This window comes from Strix aluco, chromosome 1, assembly GCF_031877795.1.
Source record: "Strix aluco isolate bStrAlu1 chromosome 1, bStrAlu1.hap1, whole genome shotgun sequence".
NCBI lineage: Eukaryota > Metazoa > Chordata > Aves > Strigiformes > Strigidae > Strix > Strix aluco.
Window position 1 is genome coordinate 77,647,059 of NC_133931.1, and position 24,311 is coordinate 77,671,369.

The 24,311-nt window shown below is 39.9% G+C and overlaps 1 long non-coding RNA gene across 1 annotated transcript; it reads right to left on the reverse strand.

Annotated features, from left to right (window-relative positions):
* Positions 1–1,855: 1,855 nt before the first annotated feature.
* Positions 1,856–20,544, reverse strand: LOC141933384 (uncharacterized). The gene is made up of 4 exons (XR_012626076.1): positions 20,441–20,544; positions 7,008–7,103; positions 6,687–6,809; positions 1,856–6,204 (listed from the first exon to the last, which is right to left on the reverse strand). It is a non-coding gene; the product is annotated as an uncharacterized LOC141933384 (long non-coding RNA).
* Positions 20,545–24,311: the final 3,767 nt, after the last annotated feature.

Here is a 24,311-nt window from a genome sequence, read left to right on the forward strand (position 1 = left end):
AAAATATATTGAGTTACCCATATGTTTAAAAATTTTTTGCAACGGATAAACCAGATAATGTGATTGCCAAATATAATAAAAATCAGGGGTTTTTTTAAAAACCTTGATATGCCTAAAAATTTCTGACAGAAGCTTATGGTTGTTCAGCTTTAAATAGTATATAGTAACTTCCCTGAATATTATACATTCATTATATTTATGGTTTTCAGCATTCAAAGATGAACACAGAAATCCCATATTATATTTCCTTTTTTATTATTTATTATTTTATTATGTGTCTTTATTTTGCTTCTTGAGAAAAAATTATTAGTGTTACTACACTCAGGCATTTTTCTTTGTAAAAAGTAATTCTCTTATTTTTGAAGAAGAAGAGTGCACACAGAAACCTATAAAAGGAAATGGGATATTGAGTATTATGCAGCTAATTGCTTGAATGGAGTGCACTAAAAATTAATTTCACTAATTGAATTTTAGATTGGATATTAGGAAAAATGTCTTCACCAAAAGGGTTGTCAAGCATTGGAACAGGCTGCCTAGGGAAGTGGTTGAGTCACCATCCCTGGAGGTACTTAAAGGATGTGTAGACATGGTGCTCAGGGACATGGTTTAGTGGTAGACTTGGCAGTGCTAGGTTAATGGTTGGACTAGATCTTGAAGATCTTTTCCAAAATAAATGATTCTATGATTATACAAATCTAGTGCTAGAAAGTAGTTAAATGACTCTAGGTCCCTTCCAGCAAAAAAAACCCATCTCTAGTTACATACTTATTTAAATTCTGTCAGAGTTAAAGTAAAACATGACAGCCAATACTATATCTCATTGCTAGAAAGGTTTTCTGCACTGCAATCTAAATTTCTATTCTTTTATTTTAATTACATCTTTATCCTTATTAATGCTTCTCTTTTTTTTGGTGTTATTGTGTTTCAACTACTTGCAGAATGAAGTCATGGCTTTTAAATAAGATGCATGGGTTGTTATTTCTTTATTTTGTCATGTATCTTTTCAGAAGTGAGATCATTTTAACATTTCCACTTTCAAATCTCTTCAGGATGTCAATACTCAGTAACAAGAACAGCCAAACAAAATAGCACATAGAGTGTTGTGTTGCTTAAGAACCACTTAAAGAGTGCCTATTCTTTTCCTGTTGTGCAATGTAGTTCCTCTTCATGTGCCAAACAGAACTTGGCACATTACACTGCACACTTTCCAATTTATTACGATTCCCTAGTCTCTTTCAGACTTTGTATTGCTGAAAGGAGAGGATACCTGCACAAAGTCAATTTAACCCTCTCTCTTGTTGTTGTACTAAATAGTGTTGCATAGGATTGCACAGAAGTTTGGATGGGAAGGGACCTCCAAGCAGGGCTAACTTCAAAGGTAAATTGGGTTGTTCACCTTGTGCTGGTGAGTTTGGAATATAACCAAGGATGAAGATAGTATTACCTCTCCACACAATCTCATCACAGGCTAAACTGGACTTCGTCTGAAGATTTTCTTCCTTATGACCAACCAAAACACTCCCTGTTGCAATTTGTGATTGATGGCCTTTCTATGGGCACCAAGAAGAGCCTAGCTCCATACACCACACCACCCCCTCAGGTAGGGCATGACCGTATGAAGGCTCTATCCTTCAGATCTTCAGTTTAGAATAACTTTGCAATCATGTAAGTGATAAAAAAGTTTTTACCTTTCGACTGTTAGAAGAGCACTTTGGTAACTGACAACACAGACGCATGCATTGAGAAACAAAATGCAGGAATGTAAGATGCAATTCAAAGGTATTTTTCAATTGTTTTATTTTGATTTGGGAAAGTATATAGTTGTCATTTGAATATATATAGTATATATAGAGAGTATATATATAGTGTATATATATATAGTATTATATATTATATATTAGAATATATAGTATATTTGGGAAAGTATATAGTTGTCATTTGAATTTCTTTATAATATATTCACCATTAGAATCAGCATGCATATATAGGAATCAAGAGACTACCACTTTAGCAGCTTTACTTGTAGTATTACTATGTATTGCAAACCACCATTGTTGTACAGCTGTGAAAGCTTCCAATCCCTTTTCTTTAGTTCTCACCACTTTTCGACTCTCCCAAGCCCTCCTCTGCCTCATGAATATTTGGATATATGCTGTAAAATAAGATAGCTGAGTTGGTCTTTAACCCATAAATAAATGACCAATGAAATGCTTTTTAGAAAAAACTCTAGAAAAAACTTCTTCTAAAGCCAAGTACTATCCTGAGATCAGACTGTAATAGCTCTGATTGATTACCTTCCCTTCCATGAGAAAAAGTGTCAGTGTTCTCTGCTCAGGGGAGGAGGAAAGCTCTGCTAAGAGGAAACTGCAAATCAGAGCTGACCTTTGTGAAAGACTGAATTTTTCCACACAGAACTGGTATCAGCTCTAGCCAAAAATCATGTGACCCCAAGAGGACTTCAGGAGCTGGCAGTATTTCTGCTTTTCCTTTTGTATTTTGCATGACTTTGTTTACTGAGCCCCTCCCAACAGGCTCTGTTTATAGCTTGCCAGTATGACCAAGATCCTACTAAAGGTCTTACACACTACAGGATAGTGGTTGCAGTATTGATGGTCTATACCAAATGTTTATGTTGCTATACACCAGTTTAGAAATCAAAGCTTAGGTGACCAGACTCCATTGCTCTGAGCATTTTGTGACAATAAAACTTCATCCTTAAGTATATATAGCACATCAGACCAAACATTGCATGTAGTGACAAAATTAGTTAAGAGCAATTTATAGGTTCATGAGGGTGTACTGCAACAGGCAATGTAGTGGAAGAGAGGCAGAATACCTAAAACAATTCAGTTTTCTTTAATATGCTTCAGTTTTTTCTTTAATATGCTTCACTCTTCACTGCTTAACTCCTTAGCACCACTTCTGGTGGAGGCTTAGGGAAAAATAACCATCTGCAGGGACAACTTGGAAAGGACTCCTGAGGTGCCAAAATGCGAGTAGCAGCTGTTTGTGAGCAGCCACAGTGCCTCATTGTAATTTTTGTTCACCACTCAGCCAGGTAGCATTCTTTAAAAGTTTTTTTTAAACAGGCAGCTCTCATTTGGGGACAGATTATAAGAGTATTCTCTAAGCATCTGCCACTGTCCTTATTGGCTCTTTCCCTTATTTATAACACCAAGTACCATCCTCCCCCAGTCTCCCAAAAGGGAAAATATGCAAAGGAAAAAGAGCCTGAGGAGAAAAAAACCAACAAATAAAACTAGCATGTGGGATAGAAAAATGAAAGCAAAGGAGGGAAGAGAGAGTCAAAAAAGTAAAGCTGGAGAAAAGGCCGCAGAGCGGAACACCCCCGTCCTAAAAATCTTTCATTCTCTTGAGTTGACTTTAATATTATTTATTGAGCTTCCCACCTGTTCATAGATACCAATAAGTGCTTTGCCAGCTCTAGGGCAACATTACTAAAGGTGTTTCTTCCTTGTTCCCACTAAATTTTAGTAATAACAGATCAAAGAGAAATTGTTGACTTCACAGATGCAAAGCACTGTACAAACTCTAGCTAATACATTTTCAAAACATCCATATGAATCACATACTTGTTAACTGTACCTGCTTCTGAAATGAGAAGTGCTAATATTTGTCTAGGTCACAGATAAATTGAGAAGAAGCAGAGTCTGTCACCCCTGGTAGGCGTTTTACCTGTCCAGAGCTCTACCGGTGGCACTCTGCATGCACACTCATTGTGTTTTCTTGGGATCAGCGCCCTTTCATTATTTTGCTTTCAGTAGTTCTGCTGTCTTGCCAACACAGCCGTTCTTCTAGCCCTCTCAATCTCTTTCCAAATTGCCCCATTCCCTTTAATGTTGATTTGTTGTGACAGCTTTGGGGATGGATAGTAGATACAGCAATGGAGAGTAGGGAGATTGACTGTTCTGATTCACTGAGCTGCCACAGCAGGAGATAAGCATTTACCTAGTTCTGCTGTGCTACAGATAGGAACATGTTTTGGACAAGTGATTTCAGTAATTAAATTGAACTTCTTATCTCTCTGAAAACAATACCCAAAGGGTTTCCATATGAAAAACCTAATAATGATTTTACTACTTTCCTTCTGGCAACAGCTCACTGTGTGTCAGTAATTCCCTTCCCTCTCACTGTATTGCAAGCAGAAGACTTCTCCAAATGCACTGGTACGATGCACAGTGGTGTCCCATAAACATGAAGAGTGCATTGGTTCTTGGCAGTGCTATGGACAACTAAGGAGTGTGTTCAGCTGAGCACTGATGCAGTGTTACTTTTGGGAGAATCTATGTCTGCATCCAGAGATCTCATTTTACCTTATATAGAATACCTCTGTGGACCTGTCAAGTGGAAGAATTTAATTACGCTGAGATGAACTGCAATTATGAAGTTCTGTAGTGGGGAGCAGGCACCAAATCCTGTCTGATTTAGGTAAATCTATGCATCACCATAGAAGGCAGAGTCTGAAATTGTTTTCCCATCTCTTCCGCCAACACCTTCTAAAACAGACTAAGGTATTCCCCTCCTTGATATTAGCAATACTCAACTCATTTAGGTATGTGTTCAGGTCTTATTAAAATTTTTTAATGACTGTTTGTCTTCTCCTTTTCACTAAAGCTTCTCTGACAGACAATTGATTTTCCATCAAGACAAAAATAATTCATGGAAAATACCCAGTGGACAATGATAACCCTTGTTGTTTTGGTTCGTTTATCTTGTAATGTGCTGTTGATTTTGTAATAGGAAGTCCAAGAAATGTTGAGGAGATAGCTTCATTCTCCAACATAAAATACGTTATTCATAAAGTTAGGGCTTTTTCTCTGATGGGAGGCACAACATTTTTCTGCTTCTCATCTGTATTTGTTTTATCTGTTGGATACTGTTCCTGGGCTTCTAAATTGTTTCATAGTTCAAGGGAAGGAGATACGCAATAAAGGCCCATTTCAGTGGTAATAAAAATAGCATCTAATATGGAACAACATATTACAAGTCAAGACATCTGTTCACATTATTATGAGAGTCTCAGTCCAATTACATTCGCTATAAATTATGGAAGAACAATTGCAATAAAAATGTGCACATTATTGTTTCTGAGCTTGAGGCTAAATTGAAGATTAGGTTTTTGTGCATTCTGAATTCTGAAAGACTTTTCTGAGATATAATCCAGATTTACTGCAATAACATACATAAGAATTTATATTCAAAAGCAGGTTAATCACAACTTTGCCAATATATTTAAATGTTGGTTGGACAAAAAAACAGTAAATACATCTAGGGTTTAAACAGTATATAAACAAAGAACTGTGCCACATTACACTCTCCTAGACAGGTATTTTTCGAGCATAATATTTATCCATTTATAAAAGTGGTACTTGATCTACATAGAATTCAGGAACATTCAATACAATTCCATTCTTTTATACAGCCATATCACTAGAGAATTTAACCTACTGCTTTAAAAAAATTGACCTCTAAATAGTCTGTCCTCATTGAGGTGAGGAAGGATTTTATGTTTTATGCAGGCATCAGTTAGCAGGACTGTAGAATTATAGAATTTTATAGGTTGGAAGGGACCCATGAGGATCGTCTGGTCCAAACTCTACCTCAAAGCAGAGCCAGCTTAGATCACATTGTTCAGGGCCTTGACCAGTTTAAATATTTCTGAAGCTTGCAATTCAATTAAGTCTCTCAGCAGTCTCAATAATCACATTTTTTCCCTAACAATTAATTAGAATTTCACATGTTGCAATTTCTGTCCACTGCCTCTCATCCCATCACTTTTACCCCTAAGAAGCATCTGTCTCCATTTTTTTCTAAACCTTCTCTTTAAGTAGTTGAAGAAAGCAGCAAGATCCTTCTCTTATCCTTCCCTTCTAAAGACAACACTAATAGTTTGCTCAGCTGTTTCTTGCATGTGATGTGCTCAGCTCCCTAACCCACTTGGTGACCCTCTGCTGGAATTGCTCCAGCATGCCAATGTCTTTCTTGTAGCGGAGTCACAAAACTGGACACAGTACTCTTGATACAATTTCAGCAGCGCTGAATAGAGGAGGGGCGGGGAGAAACACTTCCCTCTACCTGCTGGCTTCACTCTTGCTTATGCAGTTTCAGTATTCTTTGGCCTTCTTCACCACAGGGGTGCACTGCTGACTCAGCATGTTGCCCATGAGGATCCCCAGGTCCTTTCTGACAGAAAATGACATCAACAAATGGGAACTGGTTAATGCTGGCATTATCCCAAAGAAAAGATTTAATAAACAAGAGGAGTATGAGATGGGTCCACTGTTAAATACATTCAAGCATTCAAAAAAAAAAAAAAAAAAAATTTGCACTTACCAAAACAGAGTGCTGATTTATTTCATCTTATTGCCACAATAACTTGAATGTGTCACAAACTATTATCTTAGAGCTTCATCTTACCTCCATAATAAAAGTTTTCTAGAAATTAACCATCAATTTCTTCTCACTTTTGATACTAATAAGTTATAATTGTTCAAGCATTAGAACCTGAAAATTAGTCCGTATCTACCCTGAAATGAAACCTACATTTGTTGACTGTCTTCAGTGACTCTCTTCAGTTGACCACTGGAAGCTATCAAGCTGCTCTAATACTTTAGTGTGTGAGCACCTTCCCTTCACCTTCCATAACGTATTTACAGATTACTTGCCTGTGTGCTGCAATTAAACACATGAAGTCCACGGACAGAAATCCTGCTATCTCTTTTTTCTAACTTCTGGTAGGATTCTGTATCTCACATGCTCTGTTTTGATTGTTGATAGGAAGCCACAAGCTGGAAAGGAAAAACAAGTGTTTTGCATCCTAATTTTCAGGTGGGGTAAAATGACTGACATGAACCTGGAAGACACTTGAAGTCTTTAACAATGAAGCAGCAAAATGGGAACAGCAGTGGTTAGACTGCAAGGTAGGACATGGATGAGAAACAGGAGTTCACATTCTGGTTGACACTAAGCCTTCATATAGACAGTACCTGGATTTCAGTAGCCTGTAAGGATGTTCTTTCTCATTTCAGCAAACTGAGTCTTAACTTTTTGGTTTCAGGAACACTGCAAAGATCTCAGACTTTCTGCAAAGAGTGAAAGTTAGTCAGGTACTGTGGACTTGGGTATATCAGTGCAGGTTAGCTAGTATCATGAAATTTTTTTTTATGTCCAACATCGTATCAGCTTGGAATTATTATTTCCTTAATTCAGTGTTGCAGGTACAGTGAATGTTTTGCTTTTCATGCAGTAAATGAAAACTAGACTGATAAAACATACCCACCTAGCTGGTGTGAGACTAAATGCTACAGTGGTTTGTAATTCTAGATTAAAACAACGGTTCAAAAAAAAAATCACTAAAATCATATAGTTCTTCAAACTTAGTACCAGAATCATCTACTTGGATATGGCCTTCCAAACTAATCTTATTTTCTTCTCCGTTTTATAACTTTACCGATGAAGAGCTAATGCTTAGACAGCAAAATAGGAAGCTGGGACCGCTACAGGTATTCGGAAACATTTTATAAACATATCCATGGAATACAACTGTTTACCATAATGATTATCTTCAACTATGGTGTCTACCTGAACTTTTTTCTTACATTTTTATCTTGCTAAGGTTTTATACTTCTTTTTTAACATGGAAAGCCAAACAATTTTACCCCTTTCACAATGCTTTATTTTTTTTCTTTTTCCGGCCATCCTTATTTGTGTCATTCTCTCCAAAGTGCTGATATCCGTCTCTCAGAACTCATTAGCCTTCTCCTTGGCTGCAGATCTAGTCTGGTTTTCTTTACATGCCCTGGCCTCTGAGCTCCTGTTAAAATATATTTGCCTTGATGATGGGGTATCACGTTGGCCAGAACCTTGGGGTAGATCTGCTTGCACCTTTCCTAAAATAAACCTACTAAAAATATCCAAAGGTCTTTCTATCTCTAAAGTTAGGTCTCGAGAGGACATAAACTGGAACACAATAATTTTGCTGACAGTAAAAATTCAGCTCTTTTGGGTGAGATAATCCAGAACAACTGTAAACAACTTTTGTAAACAACTTTTCCCCTGCTGATTGTCCAGGCAAAGTTATGACAGAAACTATAGCTGTGGGAAACACCTCACTATGCCTCTGGATCCCTAAGAGAACCTGACCTGTCAGACTGCTCCAGTGACACCCTGGCTCTGCCCACCCTGACTTGAGCCTGAGAACATTTCTCCACCTCAACGCTCAGGAGAGGTGCTGGCAGCCTTTTCCCAGCAGGGTTTCACCTGCAGCAGAGTGACAGCTGCCAGGACAGAGCAGGTAGATACCTTGGCAGCCTGCCTGCCTGCTCTCCTGCTTCAGCCTTTTCAACATGAGAGAAGAACACACAGAGCAAACAGAGCCAGAAGGAAGTGATATTGACTGCCACGGTCTGCTTTCCCTGACATTAAATTCTCCCATAGGCAAGGATCGTATTTTTCTATATGCCTGATGAAAGGCCTCATGCATGTTATTCAGAGGAGACAATTTTACACCTAAACAGATGCCTTAGGGGAGAGGGTTGGCCAGCTGCTTCCAGGTAGCTGCTTAGAGGTAGTAGCAGACTCTTGCTAGCAATAACAATATAAAAATATGTAATGGTCTCCTTAATTTGTGGCTCTGCCTATGCCAGGAAATTAAAGAGCAGCAGAACACAAGCCTGAGTGAAAGTAAATGGCAGCAAAGCTCACAATGGATATATGCCTTGTGGAGAGTAACAAGCCTCTGTGGGACAAAGGAAGGAAGGATATTATAGTTGTCTATCTCCATCACAGATAGACCTCAAAGAATTTCCCTCAGAAGTTGTCTTTAATGATGTACACCACAGATGGGTTACCGGTAAGAAAATCACTGGAAAATCTGGGTTGCCTGCTCTGGGCCAGGAGGGCTCATAAAGTGCAGGAGAAGGGTTGCAATCACACCTACCTGCTGATGCAGCCTGCAGTGCAGTCAGGGGCTTATCAGCCCCTCACCCTGACTGGCACCTGGCCAGATTGCTCATGGGATATAAACCTGGGCTGCTTTTTTTGTGGTGTCTTCCCAGGTTTCACCATGAAGCCAGGACACAATGTACAGGGAGAGGAATGTGAAACTGCTGCCACCTCTGGATCATGGAAGTGGCCAGTACAGAGACTGAACTGGTGTGCTGGAAATGTGTGCAAAGGCTAGCACAATACTTACTGCTCCTTATTCCAGGAAAACACAAAAAACCCCACACCAAACCACAAAGGTCCAGCCATAGTTTTCTGACCCCAAGCAAAAATGTCAGAAGTCTTGAGAAAGAGAGACCATTCTCAGACAAACTTTTCAACTCATGAAATGACTTACGTGCACTTGGGAAGGTGTGACAGAAATATCTAGATTTTTAGTTTGACCTTGGTTTTTGACTATGATCTCATAAAAATAAGTGAAAGGACCTCCTGATGGGAACAAGAGATTGTTCCTTCCCTGGGGATGAACGGAGTTTGCTCAAGGTGTGGCACGCAGTAGAAATAAGTCTCAATATGGAGGCAGATGTTTACAGCCAAAGAGAAGCCTGAAAGGCTTAAAAGTCAGTTTGTGATTTTCTTAATAGATTTGAGGAATCCTGTCCTTAACTTTTATGCAAAGCATAGTCTGAGGCTTTATTTCACACTTGGTATAAAAAGGGCCTGACTTCTCATGTGCATTTAAACATTTACTCTGCTGTTTCTCTCTATAGATCAGCCATTCCAAGACCATTTGTTGGAAATGACAGCTTCACTGGGGTAAATGTGCTATCCCTTCTTCAAACACACTGTGTTAAATAGAGAAGGGAACAGAGTATAATTTAGCTCTATCAGCAAAATTAACAACCACATTTGTGGTGTTTCAGGGATTTTTTTTGTTCCTGGACACAAATTTCTGACCCAGTGTGTATTGAATCATGACTCTCTACATAATCTGAAATATTTTCTGGGAAGATCTGTCCAGTCACATAGCTTCAGGGTTTGCTCCATGCCAACTCCCTGATCATTCAAAATGCATACACACATGTAAACTCATTTGTTTCCAAGCACTGTCTTAGAGTAAGCCCAACTAGTTTTCTCTGAGAAAAATACAAACGCAGTTCCCACCACCACTTGAAATAGGAAATATGGGTAAGAATATGGCAGAGCTCTTTCCACCAAACTCAGACACCTTGACACAAGGACATGGTACAGAGCACACATCCATACATTATAGCAACATTATAGAAACAACCATTCTGATGAGCTGTGACAGAGCTCTCTGTGGCATTCTGAAGACTTTGAATGAAAAATCCCACAATACCTAATAACTTTGTCTTAGGGCCAAGGGGTTGACATGTGGCTCAAGACTCCCATAGTCTATAAAGTCTGTGCAGAGTGCATACAACCAGTCCACTTGCTCTCAGCTGCATGGGACCAGCCTTTCTCAGTTCTGTTTATACAAGCTATCATCAGGCAGATAAGTGAAATGAATGTGGAAGGCCAATGTTGTGGATGAATGCTAAGACATTTAAGCAGTTCCAGCTATATGAGAACAAATAAGTATTTTATATAAAGACTGTAGAATGACCTATATCAGATGAAAACTGTATGCAGAGGTTTTACAGAATCTGGCTGACTGTGATGAACAGAAAGCCTTAGACACAGCTGTCAGTGCCCGTAACTCTCAGTGACACTGTTGAAAGTGTGATTTTCTTATCAAGCTGAGAGCAAAACCTTTAGTTCTTATAATCAAAAGGGTTTTACACATTTTAATTACTGATGGTAAAGTGTTTCTCCCTTCTTTAAACATTTTCTTTTTTGATTCCTCTTTTGTTCGCTTTAAACATGACTTGCAAAATGCAAGATGTGTCGGCACTCTCAGGCTGCACTTACACTGATTTCAAAGGCAGGTTCTGAATGCACATGCCAGTTCCTGGGCAAACAGCATGCCAGAGTCCTGTCCAGAAGGCAGAGCACCCAGGTTTCCTTGGGGGTCAGGACCACATCCCTCCTCCACTTCAGCAGGAATGCATTGTCTCACACTGGCACACTGTACCTCATCACCCATACCCTTCTGAGACACCCAGCAGTCCCAGGGTGCCTGTCTCATGCAAGCCCATGGCCACAGAGATTGCTCTAAGGTGTCATTACTGCCTGCTGCTACTGTCAGAGGATTGTATCAGACCCATTATCAGGAGGTGTGCCTTGGGAAGAGCCACACTGTCTGAGAGGTGCCTAGATGCACTAGAAAGTGGGTGCTGAATAGACTTTTTTTATTGACTCAGAATTATACAACCATTGAGGCTGGAAGGGACCATTGGAGGTCATCTAGTCCAACTCTCCCCGCTCAAAGCAGGGTAAACTGGAGCAAGTTATTCAGAGCCCTGTCCAGCCAGGTGTGGAACATCTCCAAGGATGGAGGCTACAACCTCTCTGGGCAACCTGTTTGAGTGCATTTGACCATCTTCACAGGAAAAAAGCTTTTCTTACATTAAAGTGGAATTTCCTGTATTTTAATTTGTGTCCATTGTCTCTCATTCTGTTACTGGATGCCACTCAGAAAAGCACAGTCTTCTTTACTCACTCATATCTGGTATTTGTACACAATGATAAGATCCCCCTGAACTTTCTCTTCTCTAGGCTGGACAGCCCCAGCCTCTCTCAGCTTTCCTCATGCTGTAGATGCTTCAGTCCCTTCATCATCTTTGTGGCCGTGTGCTGGACTTGCTCCAGTAACTCCATTTTTTTTTTTACTGGGGAGCCCAGAGCTGGACACAGCAGTCCAGACGTGTCTCACCAGTGCTGTGTAGAGAGGAAGGATCATCTCCCTTCACCTGCTGGTGTCACTACTCCTAATGCAGCCCAGGGTGCTGTTGGCCTTAGCAGGCGCCAGCTCCTCCACACTGGGACAAATTTGAGCTCTCCTAAACTATGTATTCATCAAGCTTTCACGTCACTTAATGTTTTGAAGGCAAAGATTTATCCATTCACAACAAGTCTCCTTCTGCAACCTGCTTTATTCATTGAAAATTTCCTACAAGTTCCAGTTGCTATGAGGAAGAGCATTTTTCATGTAAGACCTGTAAACAACATATGATGTGAACATTTTCACAACAACACCCCCCACCTCCCAAGAAAACATTTTAGCTGACAGCTAAATTTAAGTTACGTTTTCAGGTCTTAATGATGGCAGTTGTAAATCTGTATATTATTAATTGCTGTGGCATACAAAGCAGTCAACCTATTAATTTGGCAAAAGCAGACTCATAAAATATGCAGAATGTGCATATACTTTGCTGATTATTACTAAGGAAGTCCCCTGCTCATCAACAGGTTTTTTTCTATTATCATTATTATTGCAATGGTAAGATTAACTTGTGCGGTACTCTATTTTACCATTGCATTTCTCTTGAGTGTTCCTAATAATACAATCACATGTGCACAGTTCAGCCACTGAATTTTTTCATATGACATTTCTTACAATGAGGAGTAGAATCATGACAAATTTCTGGAGATAAATTGCTATCCTCATTGAAAAAAATAATGGAATGAATGCAAGAAAAGACTGGTTTACACAGGGGCATCTTAACCTGCAAAACTTTCTGTGCACATTCCATTCTTGAGTTACAGAAACAAATTTAAGAGTGTATTAGTGCACAAGAGACAAAAATGAAGTGAAAACTGTGGAGAATCAAAAGATACCAGGAAGCGAAAAACACTTTCTGATTATTTACCTTTTTTCTTGTTTTGCCTAGGTGTTGCAGTCCATTTAATCTAGTTAGACCTTCCTGCACTAATCTGAACAATGCATACTTAAAAGTGGACTCAAATGGCTTTGTCCTTTTGGGTACATCTGCAGAAATACTGACATATCCATGTTAGCTGTAAACAAGACAACTCAGCTGGAATGTAAAGTCAGATAGCTGGATAAATTGGTACAAGAGAACTCTTGAAACTGCTGTGGGGACCTGCTGCTGACACCTGATTCAGCTGCTTTATATTTGCATTTGGCCTGAGTGCAGACAAGTGCTGGGAGTAGGGGAAGCATGTTTATATTACACTATAAAAGTAACAGGCATTTGAACAGATTAGACATGGTTCTGACTCAATGCATCCTCATATAGAAAGTCATATTTTTCACTCTTGTCCTGGGATCAAAAATGGCATTGCACTCTGTTCAGAGAGCAGGCTTCAGGATAGACAAACCCCTATGTGTCACACCTCTTCATGGGGGTCAGCTCTTCTGTTTGTTTTGTGGGGTTTTTGTCTGTACTCTAGCTACTGTTACTTTAAAGCCTTCATGTTCATCAATTTATTTTATTCAGGTTGTCATAAATGGTCTTCTAAAATCTTTTTCCTTGCTAAGGGATAGTGTAGATTTGCTTTGGCACTTGCTAGCATTGGTACAGTCTTCAGGTTTCATTTTTACTTTATCAATAAATGGTAGTCTGATCTGACCAACAGATCAGTTTATGAGAATGGCTGTAGTAGATTGCAGTCCTTTCCGCTCTCAAGTTTAGTGAGACTCTTTCATAAAGAAAACATCTTTGCACCTGCTGAGATTAAAAAAATTGGACTTTTTTTTTTTTTTTTTTTTTAATGTGCTGTGCTCCTGTGCAAATGAAGGGTCCTTTCTGTGAAAAGAAACCAAATAGAGTCCTGAAAGGCTACATGGAGATTTTATACAGTTTCAGCCTTAGGTGAATTATTATAGGTATGCTATAAATCCCTGAAATCACACAGATCATAATGAAGATGATGGCTCATCCCCAGCAATATGTACAGAGTACAATACTTTGTCCTTTTCTGATTTTGATCTAGTACATCGATTCATTTCATTTCATGCAGATTGATCAAAATCAATGTCTAGCACACAGAGATTCTTCATTTCACTTTGTTGTTCCAGAATATCTGTCTTCAGCTGCATCATTATACAAGATAACGTATGAAAAAGAAAAAAATGGTTTGTGATCTAAATACTACTTCAAGTGGCAAAATCTACATTATTCTCTTTGTCTGAAGAAACTCACTGTGTATTGGGTGGTTACCTTTTTCCTTCTGCTTTAGTTGGCTGCTTAATTAAGGTCCTGCTTTACAATACTAAATAATGCATATTGATTAATAGCTTTCACAAAAACTGCAAGAGTAAGATTGGCATCTGGTGGACTTGACAGATGCACAAGTCACTCACAGTGCTTTTCTGTCAGGCAATTCAGTCCCCAGAAAAGGAGACTGCATGACTAATGAGTTTTGCACCTCCTCTTCATGTGCTCATCTGCTTTCCCATTGATGTAATTTATTAGTCACTTATGTGAGTCATGGTTAGCACACTGAAGTGGGAGTGGTTGGTGGCAGCCATTATAATAACCGTAAAGCAAATAAAACAGAAATCAGGAAAGTGGGAAATGATGTCTAAGCAGCAGAGAACACCTGTTTTCCATTTATGCCTGCACTATATATTTGCAATTAATTAAAGTTACAGTCAGAGTTTAATAATGTGTTTACACTCACAACTATTTTTACAAACCAGCATTCTTGCATCCTTGCTGGACTTTTGAAGAGCAATATTTGTGCATCACTACAAAATGAAAATTTTCCTAACAGTTCACTATGATGAACCAAGTAGTTTATGTGACATCTTCACTTTAATAAAACTTTTGACACTCCCATGACCATCTCATAAATAGAACAGAGAAAATATTTCTAGATTGTCATAGGGAGCCGGTTCTTTGGCCCCTACAGACACATCTAACCAGGTAGCAGATGGGGCTCAAAATAAACTTAATGTGTTTGAAATGTAGTTGAGCCGTGAAGAGACATTTTGAACTGAGGACAGAAAGTCCTCAGGAACCATCAGAAAACTGCTGCTGTCTACAGAGGTCAATAGGAAGCTGTTTAGTTCGTTCTTTTGAAGTGTATGAGTACATCACAGTTTTTTTCTGCTTAACCCATTGGTATTTGAGATGAACAGGAACATTGTGTTTCATGTGAATAAAATAGACTAGGGAAGAGACACTTCAGCGAGGCACACAGATTTGAGCTAGCTCAAGGCAAATAGTAGTGATGTAATTGGACATAGGATTTATTCTGACAGAATATAGAAGTAGGGTTGTCTAGGGTATTTTAGGTGCAAGCCAATAGGACAAGTCATTAATTTCTATTAGCATCCTAAAAGCTTTATTGCTAGAAGACCCAGAAAGCTTAAGAATGCTTGTATGAATGTCATAAAAGAAGGCATCATAAAGTGAATGTGTTCAGCAAGTTGTTAGATATTTTTATAAAAGGAGATTTTTGCTGACTGTGACAAATGTCTAGAACTTCAACACTGAACTAATCATTAGGGAGGACAGAAACATGAATTTCAGCAAGGAGAAGAGCAAAATACTGAATCAGCATTGAAACTGGCTGCGTGAACAGCAGTCGTGCTGAAGAGGACCTGGAGGTAACAGGGGATGGCAGGTTGAATATAAGCTGAAAGTGTGGTCTTATTGTAAATAAGGCAGATTATGTACCGTGCCACATTAAAATCATGGCGAGCAGACTGAGGGAAGTTATTGGCTTCTTCTACTTGGTATTATTGATGAATCCCCATCTGTGTGCAGATATGGGTCCCTAAGTTTAAAAGGCCCATGGAGAAACTGGAAAGGGTCCAGCAGAGAACAGCTAAGATGGTCTGGGACCATATGTGAGGAGCTGGACTTTGTTGGTCTTGTGAAGAGGTGATCTAACATCAGCCTACAGCTATATAAATTAAAAGCTGATGGGCTACACTCTTCTTTGCAGAAGCTGGTGATAACACAAGCAGTGATGGACTTGAGTTGTATCTTGGGAGGCTCAAGGTGAACTTTAGAAAAAGATAGGTTCACCAGGGGGGTAGTGCAGCATTGAAACAGGTTATTCATAGAGTGGCTAGAATCTCTGATTTTAAACATTTTCAAGACTTCATTACACAAAACCATGGCTGACCTAATCTGGCACAGCCACAGTCCTGTTTCAAGAAGGAGGCTGGAGTAGAGACTCGAAGAGGTCCCTTCCAAATAACATCTTTACAGTTTTAGGATGGTTTTCATATCCAAGCTACCCCATCTGATCTATGGTTGTAAGCATTCTGAAAGCAGGTAGGAAGATTGAAGCCATATCAGCAGCACACAACTTAAAAGACTGTCTTAGAACTGAAGTCAAGGATTTGTAGAGATTGCTTGCAAAGGTATCAAAAGAGAGTGTAGATAAACTGTGAGACAAGGCAATCTGACACCAACAGAGCACAAGCTGAAAAGAAGTGTTGAGAAGTAAGCGTGCTCTAAGCCCCTTTTCGAAGGTTAAGAAGGTGAACTGGTACTAAAGTAAAGAGTTACATTTCTAACACCATTTGCACAGAGATGTCACTACAGTACAAAAATAAACAATGGCACTTGAAGAAGAAACAGAGATCCTGCAGAGACAAAGTAGCTTTTGCTGTCTTCCTCAAAGACCTATAAAGCCCCAAGCCTTTCTCTGCTTGTGAATGTCTGGCGAATAAAGATGAGATGAAAGTCATGAGTTACTGGAGAGACTCACTTCAACAACCAGAAACTCAACAAGGCAGACCACACTGTTTCTTTTACAAGCTGTGGTGAAGTACTTTCCACTTGTTGAAGGTAATAAATTAGAAGCAGAGGAATGGCATAGAATTTACCAATTTTCTAAAGGTAAATTTGGTGTTTAAAAAGTCAATGTAGCCATCGATTCAAAAACAGTTTTATTTGAAAACTGTTTCAGTAGGTTATGCCTACATTATGTGTCCAGAAACTGTGTGCAGACCATCATGCCACCATTATGTGTGCAGAAACTAATCCTTTCTTGAAGGTTAGTGCTTAAATCCTATACCTAGCATAATTTCATGTGAAAAAGTGAGTCAAACACTTTTGACAGTAGCACAGCTATTTGCTGATAAAAATCAACCAAGACACTGTGTCTAGGTACTGAAAGCAATCTATCTGCAATTATCCAAGACAAGACTAGCACAATGCAGTCTCTCTGGTTCACCAGTTTAGTCAATTGTTTGCTGCATTTGTATGGTGTTTGATTAACTGAAACTGCTGATTTATGGATTATATTTAAATTTTTACCTGAATTTGGTTATTGTGCTTATTAATGCATCGCCATTTTAGTAAAATCATAGTAACTTAGCTTAGTGTGTGCTCAGTTAAGTACATACTGATCTGTTCAACATTGGGAAGTTGCGTAGAATGAACATTGAGACCTTAAGTAACCTTAGACAAGAAATTTGCAAGTCAGTTGTCTCTCTGCAGGTTCATTTCCTTTCAGCAGCAATTCAAAACAAATTAATCCACTGCAGAATTAGCTTTTTCCAGAAATGTAAATCTTCTTCCGCAGAACAGCGTTATTTGAACAGAATAAGTAGTTTTATTGGTCAAGCAATTGGGGGTGACTTCTTTTTGGAAGAGCTTACAGAATTTTTAAAGTATGAAAGTTACAGCAATTTGCAACAACAGTACAGAAAGAGATGAAAGAAAACAGGAACCTGAACTGTATGGGAAAAAGCCAGTTTTATACTTTATGATTTTTATTAAGATTTTTAGGTATAACCTTCTCATCTGCTGCCTCTGTTCCACTTCTGTTATTACAAATTTGAAGTTGTTAATATTATTTGCATTTACATTTTGTCCATACTTCTGAATCATGACATTCTTTTGAAATACAAGGTTAAAGATACAGAGTCTCATAGACCAAAATCCTGATCTGTTGCAGACAATGTTATGGCATAATCTTTTGAAAACTTAGTTAACACCCTTAAAATAAAATTAAAAAAAAAATTAAGAAAAAAAAAAAAAGTTGTTTTCTTTCCTGGCAATGTAGAAACACAGAAATTGTAAAGACAAGGACTTTACTGAAGAAGCAGCAGAACAGCTTCTTCAGCAGCTACATATATACCACAAAACACCACTAAACTGATTTCAACACAGACATATATAGATTTGTCCCTTTACCTCCTTCAAGATGAGGGAGAAAATGCAGTTAGAAGCTGAATTATATTGGGATGGAGCAGGGAGAGGAGGGAATAGGGAAAGAGGAGAAGGAAGAGAAATCACTCCTGTAGCATATGACATGACCTTTTCCTAGTTGTTAGACAAGAATGACTTGAATTTTACAGGCCAAAGAGTGATTCTCTGATTCTCTAGTCTGCTATTCAAAACATAACTGTAACATTTGAGTTTCTCACAGCCTTGAATATTTTCATGCATTCAATCTTCCCAAAGAGTGCACAACTAATGTCAGTCTACTTTCAGAAAACAAAGCCATGGGTAAATTCCCCAAAGCAGTTGTGCAAGTCTAAGAAAAGCAGCTCATTTCCAATGTGGAGCTCAGGAGCATGTTTTGAGCTTCTGGGCTCTCTACAGAGAGCATAAGGAGAGAAGGTGCATGCAAATGCAACTCTAAACAGCCAGCTCAGACAGATAACCTGTTGTGAGTATTTGCTTCAAATTAATATGAATCAACCTCTCTCTGCTGGTAAGAAATTGAGCCTGAAGTGGTTAGCTCAGATGTAAATATGTAAATCGTATCCATCTTCTTTTAGTCAAATGAATCCTCCTGAAACAGCTAAAGTCTGACTAGAGTAAGCTGACAGCTAATATTCTGTATACATATGACTCTTAAGTCTGAGTCTTCTCAGATACTTCTTTGGAGGCTTCTAGGAAATATCTCCATCTACATAAAATCCTCTAGCTGGATTCTCTGTTGATGATGATCGTAAATCCTTCCTTTCAAAGATGCAGTTTACTCTTAAAAAAAAAAAAAAAAAAAAAAAAACCAAAACAAACAAAACAAACAAAAAAACACTGAAAACTATTCTATCATTCTTCTGGAAGAGTGGGTAGAAAATGTCCCTCATAATTCAGCACTCAGGCTCATTTCTTCTTCTGCCTGAAAGTGCAAGAATCAGGACTGTATCTTCTTGTCTCCTCAGAAAGTGTCCTAATCATTAGTCCACAGGCTGTTTGGCACATAGCAGCTAGGAGGAAAAGTTTGGATGAGGAGTGCCACCTCCCATCTTTGCCTTTTGGAAGTATGCGCTGTTTAAAGAGGAATTACAGACTGCTTGGAAGGCAGCTGGAAGAGAGCACACTAACACATGCTCTGACTGCTCTGGTCACTGCTCCACAGACATGGGGACCCCTGTGGCTGATGGCCATACCCCAGCTGCTGCACGCAGACCCCCATGCACACACATACACACACGCACACAGAACAGGGAGCCCCGCACCCAGCAAAAGAGTTATAAATGGAGTTTAATGGGAAGACAGGACAGACTGTGCTAGTCAGGCACCAGGCATGGCTTTATCACAGAACCTAACGCACTGTAAACATTGTTATCTGAGGTGTCCTGGAAAAACATAATTATAATGCTAGCCACTGTCTCTGTAGGTTGCCAGTGTACAGCCAGTAACAGAATGTGGCTGCTGTACATGGGGAATGACTGCACCAGACTGGTTTCCTCAATAAAAAATTGCACCTGCTCTAGTGGGGAGAGAACTGTTTGGGTTTTTGTACACTTCGTTTTCACTATCAGGCATTAATTATGTTTAAGTTCCATAAATATGGTCTTGTGGTTTTAAAAATAATAAAATGTTCTATATAAGCTCTGCAGCATTTTTTTTTTTGTTCATATGGTACTACAAAATGGGAAGGTAAGACTTGTGTAACCAGGGAATTTCAAGAACAAACCTACTTGCTATAAGTTTCTCCCACGTTTATCCAGATTCAGAAGATTTTCTTGCAAGACCTTTTCATGGCCAGCCCCACATCCAGGGATCCAAATTAAAATCTTCCTGTCTTATTCATTTAGCAAAGAACATAAATGTGTGAAAAGCCCCTAAAAGCAGGTATAGCACATAAAATGAATAAAATAGTCCACAAATATTTCATTGTGGAGAATTTATTATGCAGTTAACTTATAGCAACTAAATGAGAACCAAGTAAACAATAAAAATAATCCTCAAACTTCACAAACTGATTTTAATGGAAGAGTACAGTTACAAGAGCAGCCAGATTTGAAGCACGCTATGCAGTGTCCTTAGTATTTTTGGTTTACTAATCTTTAGGATGATTCCTTGCATGCTGACAAGTATTCAGAGCCTTCTTACCGCAGGAGAGTACAAACCATCAGGTTTACACCCTGTATTGTCTAGAATAATCTTCCTCTTCCTCCACAATTCTAATGCTGGAGACAGCAAAACATTCAGCTATTCAAGGATTTGTATGTATTTTTGGAAATTGTAGACTAACTTTCCTGTCATTATTTGACTGAGAAATCAAGACTGGTCACAAGTAGAAGTGCAGCATAAATCCATGAGTTTATTCCTTGTAATATGAATCATCAAAGGCAAAGACAATTAAGAAAGAATCTTTACTGAATTAAATATAATTGACTCACCTAACCTGACTTTTGTCACATGGAAAGATGGCTCCTTTTCCACTTGCAGATCTACAATTGCAGAACAGGTTCAGTGTCCTGGTAGCAGGAGAGAAGCAGAATGTCATACCTGGGGAAGCATCAGAGTTGTCCAAGCATAAACTGCATATTATCGACAGGAGGAAATGGCAAAGGATAGTAGTGGTAAGTTTCCATTTGTGGAGGACAGAAGCCCCCATCTGCCTACTTGGATTGCTATCTAGAATGATTTGTTGCTTGCCAGGGGCTCAGATCCAAGATGTTGCAGAGAAACCGCCAAGGCTCTCAGGCTATTACTCCCTGCTGCTTATCCACAGAATCACACAATCGTCTAGGTTGGAAAAGACCTTGAAGATCATCTAGTCCAACCATTGACCTAACATTGACAGTTCCCAACTACACCATATCCCTCAGCACTAAGTCAACCCTACTCTTAAACACCTCCAGGGATGGGGACTCCACCACCTCCCTGGGCAGCCCATTCCAACACCCAACAACCCGTTCTGTAAAGAAATGCTTCCTAATATCCAGTCTAAACCTTCCCTGGTGCAACTTGAGGCCATTACCTCTTGTCCTATCGCTTATTACTTGGTTAAAGAGGCTCATCCCCAGTTCTCTGCAATCTCCTTTCAGGTAGTTGTAGAGGGCGATGAGGTCTCCCCTCAGCCTCCTCTTCTTCAGATTAAACAACCCCATGGGCACATGGCCACCAATGATACTGCCAGGGGAGACCAGGGGAGTCAAGAGTGACTACAAGGATCAGGAGCTACAGACTGGCCAGCTTCACCTTTTCCCCTGTAAAAATCATGGACTAAAGCCCCTTGGAGCACATTTCTGGGCCCATGCAGGAGAAGGTGTTTAGGAAGAGTCAACATGGGTTTACCAAGGGTCAGTCATGCCTGAACAATCTGATTGCTCTCTATGATAAAATTACTGGATTTGTGGACAAAGGGAGAGCAGTGGATAACTTTGACCTTGCCTTCAGCACTCATCAGACCTTTCAAAACAGTCTTCCTTCTCTTGACTTAAAGAATAAAAATTACATCTGCTAAATTTCTGTAGAACTTCCACCAGTTAGCACCTGGGTTCTCAGCAGCCTGTGACCACAGTGTCTTGAAGTGAAAGAAAAATTTACATAAACAATCATGTGTGTCAACTTATGGCTTTGCCATGCTGCAGATATAGGGAAAATATTCTCGTACTTATTTCCATGAAAAAATAAGACAGATTTTCATTGCATTGGCAGATTATTCTGCTGCAGAGAAGCGATGGTATGCACCCAGATCTCTTGGTGGATGTCTGCAATTCAGCAAGGGAAAGTTTTCTGCAGTACAAAAGGAGATGCTGAGTGGATATGGACTGGCCCAGCACCTGGAGTAACACCACAGATGAGGAGAGGGAAAACACAGTGTCAAGAACAGGATGAGAAACTGAAAATATCAGAAGAAACTTTCTGAGCCCCTGTTCACCCTGACAATAGCCAGACATGTCTTTAGAATCACTGACAACATCACACCTGCAGATTTGAAGCATTTGACTGGAGACTGAAATCTGTCCTTGCTCTTTGGCTGAGTGGAGGTTCCCCTTCTTTTTGTCTTTCCTAGACTTTCCCCATCTGGGTGCCTCAAGGCATTGCATGGAAATGTGCTGGCATCTTGAGAACCTGCTCTGTCAGGTGCCATCAACACTTACCGTTGATCTTCTTGACCTTCTTCACCACTGCTTTTAGTGTCTTCACTTTCCAGAAGAGGTCATCTGAAGCTCTCTGCTACAGATCTCTATAGGTGAAGGAGCACATTCATCCCTGAAGGGCGGCCCGCTCTGCCCTCATACATGCTCACATGAGCTTGAACAGACCATTCCTGTTTCAGTGGAGTAGTTTCCTTCAGAAACAGCCACCAACTTCAGGGTGGTTTTTGATGGCAGTGAGACACTGAATGTGGGCATAGAGTACAGGTGCTTGTTTTCCACATGGCAAGACCTACACTCTCATCAGCATATGGAAATCATTTCCTCATCCAGGGCAAAAGCTGCCCAGCTGTCTGACTCCTGAAGACAACAGCAGGAAACACAACCACAGAACAGACCTCTTCCCATGCTGGCAGCTGACCCACACCTTCCCTTTTTACTCTGCCACCTCTGTGTGCCAGTGTTGACTTCCTTCCCTATCAATTCTCTGCCATGTTCTCCATCACTATTTCCACCCATTTTGAAGAAGGACAAGGTGTCCTTTGGAGGATCACAGTAAATCACTGTCCCTACACCTTTGCCTCCTCAGCATTCCTTCCTTTAGTAGCACCTCCCTCAAACCTAAGAAAAAGCATAAATTCTTCTCAGAGTCTAAGCACACCAGACAGTCATTACCCACAAACAAGAGGGTCATGAAACCAGGAGCATGAATAACTTCAAAGGAGTAGAAACAAAAGACCTGAAAAGGAGAGGATGCTGGTAAAAAGGAAAACCACCACCAAAGCAAATAGAGAACTATGTTATCCCTTGGGGAGGAAGAAAACTGCTATTCAACCTCAACTTTTGACTTCTCAACTTGGAGAGTCAACAGTTAGATTCAAACTTGTCAGCTTTCCTAGCTGCTTTCCCACCCCTAGTCTCACTACTCAGCACTTATGAGACAACTTGCACCAGGCAGACCTCTGCAAAGCTATACAGCTTCTCTTTTAGGCACTCCACCATCAGCAAAAGGTTCCCCCAAATTCTTGGACTAACCACCCATATACCTGTTCCTCTCTTCATCCCTTCACAAACCCATCCCACACATCTGTAAGTTTTTCAGAAGAAGCTCACTTTGGTTGGGATAGGCTCTTTTCCTCTCAGTTAGAGTACTTTCAACACTTTCTGTCCCAGTGGAGTCCCCCCTCTATCTTCCAGAGCTATGCAAGATCTACTTCTCAGTCTTTGCTCTGGACCCATTTGAAATAGGCTTTAACCATGACAGGCTATCAGAGGGCAGAAGAAAACATACTCCTTTCTCCTCTGGCTATTTCTTTTGTCAGGGGCCCTGAGGACACTAATAGTCCCAAATTGACCTTATCAGCCTCACCTGGGATCTCCATCAATGCACATTCCACCCATTCATCTGGAGCTCCATTTAAGCTCAGACCTGGGCCTCTAGCTCTTTTCTAAGTTATGTTGTAGGTGTATCTGCTTCTAGTTTGGTGTCTGGACTTATTTTCTGACTGATTCTTAGATCTCTGTTCTAAGTAGTTGGTCTCTAGTTCTGCCTCTGGTCCTCTCTTTTGTGTGGGCATCAGATCTAACTTGTAGCTTTCCATCTGAGCCTCATCTCCTGCTGCTCCTGGTCAGCTTTCTTAGTGCACCCTGGACCTGATTTGCCACCTCACTTTTCCTGGGAATGCCAAAAGAGCCTGCTACCAGCACCATACCCTACCTGCTGTGCCTGGATACTGCAGATCTGTGTCCTGATCAAAGAGGGCACTGTCCCTGCCTGTGCTGTGGTCATCCTCAGCTCCTAGGTCAACTCTCTTGTGAAGAAGCTTTGTTCTTGCTGCTCCCTAGCACTTCTTGCCTTGTGTGGCATGAGGCCACCCTCCTGCCATCAAAAGGCTTGAAGCTGTCATAACTGTTCTGGGAGTTCAGGTAATACCTTTGTTTAGCTTTTGCCTAATCACTTTTCTTCCTTGGGCATGATGCCAGTGTAACTGTAGCCCTGTAATATATTGTCACTACTGGTAACATGCCATAAGTTTTGTATTGAGTTTGTAAGGACTCAGGACTGAGTCTTCTCAGGTTTGCTCTGTCTTAATTTCTTTTGACCTGCCTGCCACTTTATTTTACTTGGTTTGGATGTGGCAGCAATTTTTCTAACTGCCCAGAT